The sequence below is a fragment of the Phacochoerus africanus genome, chromosome 11, assembly GCF_016906955.1.
Source record: "Phacochoerus africanus isolate WHEZ1 chromosome 11, ROS_Pafr_v1, whole genome shotgun sequence".
Lineage (NCBI taxonomy): Eukaryota > Metazoa > Chordata > Mammalia > Artiodactyla > Suidae > Phacochoerus > Phacochoerus africanus.
This window is the reverse complement of record NC_062554.1, coordinates 16,695,227-16,707,812: the sequence shown is the minus strand read 5'-3', so window position 1 is coordinate 16,707,812 and position 12,586 is coordinate 16,695,227. Positions and strand designations below refer to the sequence as shown.

Below are 12,586 nucleotides of genomic sequence, written 5' to 3'. Positions count from 1 at the left end.
CCGTGTCTGCGACCTACATCACAGCTCACAGCAGTGCTGGATTCTCAATCCAGTGAGTGAGGCCAGGGATTGAATCCTCGGCCTATGGATACTAGTTAGATTTGTTTCTAGTGAGCCACAATGGGAACTCCAAGATTGGTTTTGAAATCTGTGAGTTTGTTTCTGTTTTTTAAATAAGTTCTTTTGTATCATTTTTTATTAGATTCCACATATAAGTGATATCATATGATATTTGTCTTTGCGTGACTTACTTCACTCAGTGTGATAATCTCTATGTCCATCCATGTTGCTGCAAATGGCATTATTTCATTCTTTTTTATGGCTGAATAATATTATATTGTATATATGTACTTCATCTTTTTTTCCCATTAAAATTTTTTTTTTGAAGTACAGTTGATTTACAAGGTTGTGATAGTTTCTGCTGCACAACAGAGTGATTCAGTTATACATAAACAAACATCCATTCTTTCTGATTTTTTTCCCGCATAGATTATTACAGAGTATTGGGTAGAGTTTCTGTGCTATACAACAGGTTCCCATCAGTCAACCATTACATTTACCTCAGTGTGCACATGCCAGTCCCAAATCCCCAGTTCAACCTTCCCCATCCCACCTGTCCTCTTTGGTAACCAGAAGTTATTCGAAGTCTGTGGGTCTGTTTCTGTTCTGCAAATAAGTTTATTTCTATCCTTCTTTTTTTTTTTTTGAAGATTCCACACATAAGTGATATCATATGATGTTTATCTTTCACTGTCTAACTTCACTTAGTACAATAATCTCTAGGTTCATCCATGTTGCTTCAGAAGGCATTATTTCATGTTTTTTTTTGCTGAGTAATGTTCTGTTGTATCTTCTTTATTCATTCCTATGTCAGTGGACATTTAGGTTGCTTTTCATGTCTTGGCTATTGTAACTAGTACTGTAATGAACATCTTGTTGAATTACAGTTTTCTGTGGATAGATTCTCAGGGGTGGGATTACTGAATCATATGGTAGTTCTGTATTTAGTTTTTTTAAGGAACCTCCATTACTGTTTTCCCCAGTGGTTGTACCAATTTACATTCCCACCAACAGTGTAAGAGGTTTCCCTTTTCTCCACACCCTCTCCAGCATTTATTGTTTGTAGATTTTTTGATGCTGGCCACTCTGACTGGTGTGAGGTGGTATCTTACTGTAGTTTTGATTTGCATTTCTCTAATAATTAGTGATATTGAGCATCTTTTCATGTGCTTTTTGGCTATCTATATGTCTTCTTTGGAGAAATGTCTACTTAGATTTTCTGACAATTTTTTGGTTGGATTGCTTGTTTTCTTTGATATAAAGCCTTATGAGATGTTTATGTATTTTGGAGATTAATCTCTTGTCAGTCACTTCATTTTAAAATATCTTCTCACATTCTATGGGGTGTCGTTTTGATGTTTTATTTGTTTGGTTATGGTTTCCTTTACTATGCAAAATTTTTAAGTTTAATTAGGCCCCACTTGTTTATTTTTATTTTCATTACTCTAGGAGGTAGATAATAAAAGATATTGCTGTGATTTATGTCAAAGAGTGTTTTGGCTGTGTTTTCTTCTAGGAGTTTCATACTTTCTGGCCTTACATTTAGGTCTTTAGTCCATTTTGATTTTATTTCTGTGTATGACGTAAGAGAATGTTCTAATTTCACTTTTTTTCTTTTTGGGGTTGTACCATGGCAAATGGAAGTTCCCAGGCTAAGGGTCGAATCAGAGCCACAGCTGCCACCACAGTCACAGCCACAGCAATGTGGAATCTGTGCATTGTGACCTACACCACAGCTCCCTGCAACACTGGATCCTTAACCAAATGAGCAGAGCCAGGGATTGAACCCGCATCCTCATGGATGCTCATCAGGTTTGTTGCTGCTGAGCCACAGCAGGAATTCCTAATTTAACTCTTTTATGTGTAGCTGTCCAGTTTTCCCAGCACCACTTATTAAAGAGACTCTTTTTCCTCCATTGTATATTCTTGCCTCCTGTGTTATAGGTTAATTGACTATAGGTGCGTGGGTTTATTTCCAGGTTTTCTATCCTGTTCCACTGATCTATATTTCTGTTTTTATGCCAGTACCATACTGTTTTGATGACTGTAGCTTTGTAGTCTGAAGCCAAGGAACCTGTTTCCTCCAGCTCTGTTTTTCTTTCTTTCTTTCTTTCTTTCTTTTTTTTTTTTTTCTTTTTTAGGGCCATACCCATGGCATATGGAAGTTCCCAGGCTAGGAGTCAAATCAGAGCTGCAGATGCTGACCTGCACCATAGCCACAAGAACTCTAGATCTGAGCCATGTCTGTGACCTACACCGCAGTTCATGGCAACGCCAGATTCTTAACCCACTGAGGAGGGCCAGGGATTGAACCTGCATCCTCATAGGTACCAGTTGGGTTCATTACTGCTGAGCCATGATGGGAACTCCTGTTTTTATTTCTTAAGATTGCCTTGGCTATTTGGATTCTTTTGTGTTTCTATACAAATTTTAATTTTTTTTCTAGTTCTGTGAAAAATACCATTGGTAATTTAATAGGAATTGCACTGAATCTCTAAATTGACTTAGATAACATAGTCATTTTGACAATATTGATTCTTCCAATCCAAGCACATGGTATTTCTTTCTGTCTGTTTATGTTACCTTTTATTTTTTTTTATCAGTGTCTTATAATTTTCAGAGTACAGGTTTTTTGCCTCTTTAGGTAGGTTTATTCCTAGGTTTTTTATTTTTTTTGATGTGATTGTAAGTGATCTTTTGTTGTTAGTGTATAGATAGGAATGGAAGTTATTTCTGTGTATTAATTTTGTATCCTTCAACTTTACCAAATTCATGATGAGCTCTAGTAGTTTTCTTTAGGGTTTTCTTCAGTTTTACTTCTTTTCCAATTTGTACTCCATTTATTTCTTTTTCTTCTCTGATTGCTACAGCTAGGACCTATAAAACTATATTGAGTAAGAGTGGTGAGGATAGACATCTTTGTTTTGTTCTTTATCTTAGAGGAAATGCTTTCAACTTTTTACCATTGAGAATGATGTTAGCTATGGGTTCATCATATATAGCCTTTATCATGTTGGGGTAGGTTCCTCTATGCTCACTTTCCAGAGAATTTTTATGAGAAATGGATGTTGAATTTTGTTAAGAGCTTTTTCTGCATCTATTTTTCTGCATCATATTGAGATGATCATATGGTTTTTATTTTTCAGTTTGTTAATGTGGTATATCATGTTGATTGACTTGCAGATATTGAATAATCCTTGTATCCCTGGGACAAATTCTACTTGATCATGGTGTATGACCCTTTTAATATCTTGTTGGATTTGGTTTGAAGATTTTTGCATGTATCTTCATCAATGATATTGGCCTGTAATTTTTTTGTGTATGTGGTGTCTTTGTCTAGTTTCGATATCAAAGTGATGGTGGCCTCATAGAATGAGTTTGGGAGTGTTCTCTCCTCTGCAATTTTTTGGAAGACCTTCAGAAAGATAAGGGTTAACTCTTCTCTAAATGTTTGATAGAATTTGCCTGTGAAGCCATCTGGTCCTGGACTTTTGTTTGTTGTAAGTTTTTAAATCACAGTTTCAATTTCAATTCTTGTGATTGGTCTAGTCGTCTTTTCTATTTCTTCCTGGTTTAGTCTTGGAAGGTTGTACCATTATAAGAATTTGTCCATTTCTTCTAGCTTGTTCGCTTTATTAGTGTATAGTTACATGTAGTAGTCTCTTATGATCCTTTGTATTTCCATGGTGTCAGTTGTAATTTCTCCTTTTTCATTTCTAACTTAATTGATTTGAGCCTTCTCCCCAAAGCACTTTTAACTGTTCCTTTTAATTATTAAATACAAACCTTGCTTGAAACTTTATAATGGAGATCGTTTGCTATTAGAGATATATTTCTTCATCTAAAAAGTGGAATGGGGATTCCCCTTGTGGCTCAGCAGGTAACAAAACTGACTAGTATCCATGAGGACGTGGGTTTGATCCCTGGCCTTGGTTAGTGGGTTAAGGATCCGGCATTGCTGTGAGCTGTGGTGTAGGTCGAAGATGCAGCTTAGATCCTGCGTTGCTGTGGCTGTGGTGTAGGCTGGCAGCAGCAGCTCTGATTTGACCCCTAGCCTGGGAACTTCCGCATGCCACATGAGTGTCCCTAGAAAAAGCAAAACAAACAAACAAACAAACAAAAATGGAATGACCAGTATCTTATATAAAGCAGGCTAGAGGTAAATGTATACTGAATTAAGTTGAATTTTGACACTACACAGTTTTTTTGTTTTGTTTTTTGCTTTTTAGGGCTGCAGCGTATAGAAGTTCCCAGGCTAGGGATCTAATCCAAGCTACAGCTGCTGGTCCACACTGCAGCCATAGCAATGCAGGATCTGAGCCGCATCTGCAACCTACACCAAGCTCATGGTAACGCCAGATCCTTAACCCACTGAGTGAGGCTAGTGATCAAACCTGCATCCTCATGGGTACTAGTCGGATTCATTTCCAATGAGCCACAACAGGAACTCCTATAGAGTTATTTTAAAGAGAAAACCTTTCTCAGGGTAAGACAACCTGGATCAAAATAATGAGAACAAACTAAATCTGAACCAATTAGTATCCATAAATGTGTATGTGCTAATAACATCTTATCTTTCTATATTATTTTATTTTTTATAAAACACTTTCTTTTTAAAAAAATTTTTTAATGGTTTTTATTTTTTCCATTATAGTTGGTTTACAGCGGTCTGCCAATTTCTACCATACAGCAAAGTGACCCAGTCACACATATACACATTCTTTTTATCACATTATCCTCCACCATGCTCCATTACAAGGGACTAGATATAGTTCCCAGTGCTATACAGCAGGATCTCATTGCTTATCCATCCCAAAGGCAATAGTTTGCATCTATTAACCCCAGACTCCCAGTCTATTCCACTCCCTCCCCCTCCCCCTTGGCAACCACAAGTCTATTCTGCAAGTCCATGAATTTCTTTTCTGTGGGAAGGTTCATTTGGGCTGTATATTAGATTCCAGGTATAAGTGATACCATATGGTATCTGTCTTTCTCTTCCTGACTTACTTCACTTAGTATGAGAGTCTCTAGTTCCATCCATGTTGCTGCAAATGGCATTATTTTGTTCTTTTATAAAACACTTTGATATACATGCTCTTAATTAATCCCCACAAAAATACTGTTGGGGAAAAAAGAGTTATAAATATGAGTTTTATGTTGATGAAATTTAAGCTCAACTCAGAGGAAGTGGAAGTGAGATTTGAATCTGAGTCTACCATTGTTGAGAGCCTGTGATCTCCCACATTACACTGAACTAGGAGAAGACTTGACTGAAGATTTGGGTGGATTGCTTGCCACAGTGTGACAACTATCGGATTTAACTCTGCACTCTGTATAATGTGAGAATTACATTTGCATCTTTATGCCTGCTTGGAGAACAACTGAGTTGTCAAATGATAAAAACATTTGGGGAATTTCCTTGTTATTTAGACTGGGATTTGGCAAACTATTGCAAAGGACTAGATAGTAAATATTTTATGCTTTATAGGCCATACACTTTGTGTCACAGCTACTCAACTCTGTAGTTGTAGCAAGGAATAACCACAGACAATATATAAATGAATGAGGAAGACTATATTTCAATAATACTGTTTATAAGACAGGCAGTGGGTTAGCCTTGGCCTGGAACCTGTAGTTTGCTGATGTGGCTTAGAAAAAAATGCCAGAGGAATACAGCTTTTAATATGCATTTGTTTATGATTTGGAACAATGAACAGTCTAACCATTTTTTTTCTCTGTTTCTTTAATGTTCCTTTTGCGATGTTTTGCTTTTGAGTCTTAAATGTAAATGTATATCCTATCCTTTCTCCTAACTAGTGGAGTGTATTTAAGATATTTTGCCATCTGTCTTTAACACAATTGTACTTATATATATATAAATATATATTTTATTTATATATCAGGTAAAAGTTTATTTTTAAGGCAAGATAACTTTATGTTTTTGCCTCACATTTACCTTTTACTTTTTTTTATCCAGGACTTGTTCTTGTCATTTCCTTTAGGTATTGTTTTTTTTTTACCAGCTTTATCTTTTGACATATTAAAGAATTCTCGATTGCTGATGATATATTTGTAATTCTTTTTCCTGTCTGCACCCTACCAAAAGTAATTTTTCCTTGGCTTTTACTTGAGAAACTTCTATTGCTTACATCTATCTCTGATTTCATCCTATCCGATTTCAGAATTTTTCCACTCCTTGTCTTCCTCTCAGACTTTTAGCGTAAGATCACTTTTTATCACTGTTCATTCTGTTTCTCCTTTCTTGACCCTCTCTCTGTTCTCCCAACCCCCTAATCCCTGGAACACTACCCAGTTGGGGAGCGCTCTTTCACTTGGATAGTTCCATTTAACCAGGACTCCTCCTCCCTCTGATACACTTCCTCCTTTTTAAAGGGCTGACAAACAGCCGTCCTTTTCTGAGTCTGTAACTCAGGCTTAGGATGGTGAGATAATATGTTATAGTTGGGTTATGAAAAAAAGCAGATGATTTCCAATTCTGCCTGGATCTCATACGGTTCTGAAGTATCAATAGGCAGCAACTGAATGCCATTTTCCATGTCACCTCAAGTATCATTCTTTCTGATTTATCTGTGGACCATGCACACTCGGACTCCATTTGCTTTTGTTTACTGTTAACAGAAGCTGCAACATTCATGCAGAAATAATCATGGACTTGGCTGATAGAACACAAGGAAGAAGAGAAAAGGGAAATAGAAAACCCCTCTGTCATTTGACTGCTCTGTCAGCATAAAAACTACTAGCTTTCAGTTCTCAGCTTAAAGAGCTGTTTTAAAGGATACTGTAGAATTTGTTTATTTTGGAATCATTTTCAGCTGATAACTCATCAAGTCTTTTGGCTTAGTCTCCTGAGCATGCAGATAGATATAGTGAAATAATAAGACATAAAATGGAAAATCTCTTCCGTTTGTCTTGGTGTCTGATAATGTATGCGACCTCTCTGGGTGGTTTAAGCGGTTTAGGTGCATTCTATGAAAAGGGAGCTTTTAATGACAAAACTAATGTGATTATCTGAGTGAGTGTGAGAGGGGTATTGAAGCCTTAGAGAAAGAAAATCTGTTAGAAAAGCTGAATGTATCTGCTTAATCCTTTCTCTAATGTGGATGGACCATACTCTCTGAGAAGAAATTGGTCTTTTTTTTTTTTTTTTTTAACCTATCTTCTTTCCTTTTTCTTAAAAAATATTTTCTTTACCTTCTTGTTCTTTCTCTTATTCAAATGCTTATCCTCATAGGTAGAGGGACACTAAACAATGCATTATCTTTATTTTTTCTAGTATACATGAGTCAAAGGGCAGAACCTAAATATTTGGGTACAGAGCTGATTAGATTAGAAGGTTAGAATGTTCTGCTATCTCCATAATTTCTACTCTTTAAAAAACAGAATTATTAGAATGGTTCTCTTATGGTCTTTTTATGGTTTTCTGAATGTTTCCTGAATTGTTCTAGGAAACATGAAGTGAATTAGAATAGGTCTGTACATTTCTTGAATCTCATTTTACTCTACTTTTACAGTTTGCTTTTTACTATTGCATGATAACAAGTTTCATAATTTTGTATTGCCACATAATTCCTTCTAAGTTTTTACCTAAAGCAAAAAAACAGAAAAATATAATCTAAAAATAAAAATTACTTGTTTACAAAATTAAGCATGATGCTACAGGTATGTTCAGGTACTGTTTGTGTTGTTATTTGTCTCTTACACTATAACGTCAAAGTTAAGTGTGTGTATGTAGTGTCGTGGTGTAGTGGTTACAAATGGAAGCTTCAGAGTGAGTCTGCATTTTTTTGGTTGTTGTTGTTCTTTTTAGGGCCACATCTGCGGTATATGGAGGTTCTCAGGCTAGGGGTCGATCTGAAATACCAGTTCAGCTACTTCCTAGCTATGTGCTTTGAAGAAGTTTCTTTCTTTCTTTTTTTTTTTTTTTTGGTGTGTTTATTTGATCTTTTTGTCTTTTCAGGGCCACACCCGCAGCCGTATGGAGGTTCCCAGTTAGGGGTCCAGTCGGGCTACAGCTGCTAGCCTACACCACAGCCACAGCACCACAGGATCTGAGCCACGTCTGCGATCTACACCACAGTTTACTGTAGCGCCAAATCCTTAACCCACTGAGCAAGACCGGGGATCGAACTCAGGTTCTCATGGATGCTAGTCGGGTTTCCTATCTGCTGAACCACAGTGGGAACTCCTTGAAGAAGTTTCTTAACCTCTCTCTGCTTTAGTTTCTTAAAGCACATCTGCAAAATGGGGATAATAATCAATGTAATGCTTATGGGAGTCATTATGAGGATTTAATAGGACTTGGTGTATAATAAACACTAAATGATACTAGTTATATGATAATAACAATAAATATTATTATTGTTATGTGTTATCAAGGAGCCATTGTTATATAGGACTTTGTAGCCAAAGTCTGGGTTCAGAACCTATATTCATGGTTTTTAATATATGTATCTGTAGCCAGACCTCTCTGAGCTTGTTTCCTTCCTTGTGAAATGAGGGTGGTTATTATATGTTTCTTCGTGGATCATTGTAAGGAAAGCACCTGATCTCAAGGAACAGTTGGTAGTTTTACTGACTGGCTCAGCCCCAGCTGCCTACATATCAGTGGATTTATGGCCCAAGCAGGAATGTTGTACTTTATGAAGAAATTGTTTAGAAGATGCTATTTGCTAGTGTCAACAAAATAATTAGGGCATATAGTACAGGGGCTTACCTACCTCAGTACTGAGTATTTTGGATGGAACTTGATTGGTAGTTTCCTTTTCCTTATCTGATTAGATCATAGCCCCCACATAAATAATCAAGACCAAATGCTTGCTCCATCAGGTAGGTAATATCTGCAAATTACCAGGCTTTAGCTGAAGTATTTTGAGATTGAACCAAATATGCCAATATCTGTGTTTGATTTATAAACATGGCAATTTCATATGGTTCAACTTAACATTTACATTGGTATTTTGTGCATCCTGTAGATCTTTAATAAAGGTATATGAATAGCTCCTTCTGAATTACTAGTCTTTGAATAAGCATGGAAATAGTACTTAGGTTTTGCCTGCATAAGTATTTTTTTGAAAACTTTATTCCCTCTTTGTTCCCAAAATTCTTAATGGAATAGAGTCTTCCCTCAGTATCCATGGTATCCGTAGGGGACTGGTTCCAGGAGTCCCTTTGTATACCAAAATCCAGAGATGCTCAAGTCTTTTATAGGTTACTACACTCAGTATAGTCAGTGGGCCTCTCTATCTGTGGGTCTCCCATCCATGGATTCAACTAACCTCAGATGGAAATTTCCATCCACAGATGCCAAGCACATAGATACAGAGGACTGATTGTATATTTATTGAAAAAAAATTTGTGTGTAAATAGACCCACTCAATTCAACCCTATGTTTTTCAAGGGTCAACTTAAATGCAATAAAAAAATAGAGATATCTAGAGAGTGTGTCTTTTATGTTAGAGGATGATACTTAGACTCTTAGAATTTTTGAGCTAGAAAAGAACTTTAGGAACACCTAAGATAAAATTCTCTTAGTAAATCTGCAAATATTTTGCAAACAAATTTTAAGTGGTATCTTTCAGGCCTTCTATTTAGCATATTGGTAAATTATAAATTGGTACTTCCTTTCTATAAAGCAGTTTGACATGATAGAGCAAAAGACTTAAAAATGTTTATTTCCTTCAAACCAGTAATTCCTCTAAAAATTTATCTCAAGAAAACAATTAAGGGCATATATGTATGTGTATACACACATAGGATGTTTATTGTAACCTTACTTGTAATAATACAAGTTTGGGAGTGACACAGATGGCCAATTGTAGGGTTTCTTCAGCTATTTCTCAGCTCCCTTTCCTGATTGCTCCCTTCTGAATTTTCTCATGTTGGTCATTGTCCTTAGTAGAATGTGGTGCTCAGAACTGGACCCAGTACTTTAAGGGTGCTCTGACCTCACAGAGGACAGTGGGCCCAGGATTGGCATTTATCTGGCCCAGGAATTACTATCAGCAGAGGCTGAGTTTCTGAGCATGATGTTCTCTCTGTGTAAGTGGGGCTGCCAAAACCCATGTATTGTCAGCCAGTGCCTGTCCCCAGCCATGCTTGTGTCTTTCAAGGGAGTGACAGTAACTGCTGTTTGCAGAGATGGCTATTCATGGGGACTCCTTTTCTTTGCCTGACAGAGGCCCAGTGTTCTAGCTCTGAGAGGGGATCTGATGCCAGCATCTGAGTCACACTCACTTGGTACTGTTCTTTTCCAGAGTTTTAAGCTCCTTGTTGCTGTATATCAGCACCCCCTCTCCCCCTGCCCAGCTTGCATTTTCATCCTGTCTCATCTACCATGCTGCGCTTGAACATAATGCCTTTCTCTGAATTCAGTGGGTCTACTCCGGAGTTCTGTGCTGCATTTTGAAAGAGCTAAGTCCACTGAGAGTGTCCATATGCAGGGTGGAATGCTGATCAATTGTTGGCAGTGGATAGTTTGATAAATTCTATGTTTGTTTCTTTGGTATTTCACATTGGCATATTTCTCATGAACATTTTCTGAGAAAATGGCTATGCAGACACTTCTCACACTCAGCATTTCCAAAAACTTATGGAGAAGAATGCACATTCTATCTCATTTTTGCAAAGTCATATCATAGTTCAGCATGTTAAAGGCTCTGAGAAATTCTGAAGTTAAGAAAACTGTTCACATTTGCTGCTTTGTTTCCTAAAATTATTTGACTATGAAATCTTCATTCACAAAATAATATTTAACATTTCATAGAAATATTGTTATGCCAAATATATTTGGAGAAAGGTATTAAAATTTCCTCATAATTCATTTCCTCTGTCTTTTCAAGTTTCCCTTTTTTTCAGGAAGGTGTTGCTGGAAGCTGGTCCTAGGCAGAACTGTGATGAGAAGCTGTCTTTGCTTGTGGCCATTCACCTCCCTTCTCAGTACTCGCCTTACCTGACTAGAAGCATGTCCCTAGGCCAGGCCTGGTTGCTCCTGCTGCTTAGAATCTCTCTCTGAAATGGGATAACTGGACTCTTTCTTTCCTAGCTCCTCCTTCTCTGAACTTACCTCTTCTTTGTCAAAACTTGCCTTGTTGTATATATCTTTTTCATATGAAATAGAAGGGACAAGATCACTGAATTTATGTCACAGTATTAATAGAGTATGCAAGCTTAATGTATTTTCTTTTTCTTTTTTTCTTTCTTCTTCTTCTTAAATAGCTGCACCTGCAGCATATGGGATTCACAGGCAAGGGGTTGATTCGGAGCCTCAGCTATGACCTATGGCACAGCCACAGCAACACTGGATCCAAGCTGCATCTTGTGGCAATGCCAGATCCTTAACCCATTGAACGAGGCCAGAGATTGAACCTGTATCCTCACAGAGACTTTCTGAATCTGCTGAGCTACAATAGGAACTCCTTAATATATTTTCTTTGCCGTTGGAGGTATTTGCAGTTTTACAAGGGGATACTTCCTAAGCTCTGTAGCATAAAGGATAGGATGTATATTTCACAACCAGAAAGACCTGGGGTTGGAAAAAAAAATCTAGGTTCTACCATTTACTAAGTGGATGACTATGAATAAAATGATAGCCTAAGAATCAGTTTGTTTGTGGGAACTAGCAGACAAAAATATATCTGATGAGATTGTTTGAGGATTAAATATGTAATTGTTGTAAACCTAGTGATCAATAATCAGTTGCTACTCTTGCTATTGTTGCTGTTGTTGATATTCAGCTATGATTCTATTGCCTGTGATTTTTCAAATTTCAAAATTTAAGAGGATTGAAATCTTATGAAGCATCTTTTCCAACCACAGTAGTATGAAACTAGTAATAAATTACATGAGAAAACTGGAAAATTCACAAATATATGAAGATTAAACAACATGCTATTGATCAACCAGTCAGTCGAAGAAGAAATTGAGAGAAATAAAAAAACCTTGAGACAAATGAAAATAGAAATGTAATATTCCAAAATTTATGGGATGCAGTCAAAGAACTTCTGGTAGGGAAATTCATAGTGATAAATGCCTACCTCAAGAAACAAGAAAAGTCTCAAATAACCTAATTTTACACCCAAGGAACTAGAAAAAAAAGAACAAGTGAAGCTCAAAGTTAGTAAAGGAAGAAAATAAAGATTAAAGTAGAAACAAATGAAGTATAGACTGTATACTTAAGCTTTAACCTCATTATCTAGAGTTCATTTTTTTGTTTATAATTTTTTTTAGGATTATGTACACATCCTAAGTGTGCTGTTTGTTGTATAAACAGACAACTATGAAGAGAAGAAATATTTTCATGTCCTTGAAAGTTCGCTATGCCCCTGACTAGTCAGTCTGGCCTTCACTCTCAATTCCAGAGTGTTACCTGTCATTTTTAGCACTGATTATAGTTGAGTGTTAGGAGGATTACTTGGAAACTGGAGAGGTGCCTGACATGCTTCTTTTCATGCCGTATGCATAGGAAAAGCTACATGCCTTGGTGTAGCTTTTCCAAGAGAAGTTTTGT

General features: G+C 36.8%; 1 protein-coding gene across 5 annotated transcripts in view; it reads left to right on the top strand.

Annotated features, from left to right (window-relative positions):
• Nucleotides 1-12,586, top strand: part of PRCP (prolylcarboxypeptidase) — a 130,142-nt gene that overhangs the window by 107,188 nt on the left and 10,368 nt on the right. The window lies entirely within an intron of this gene.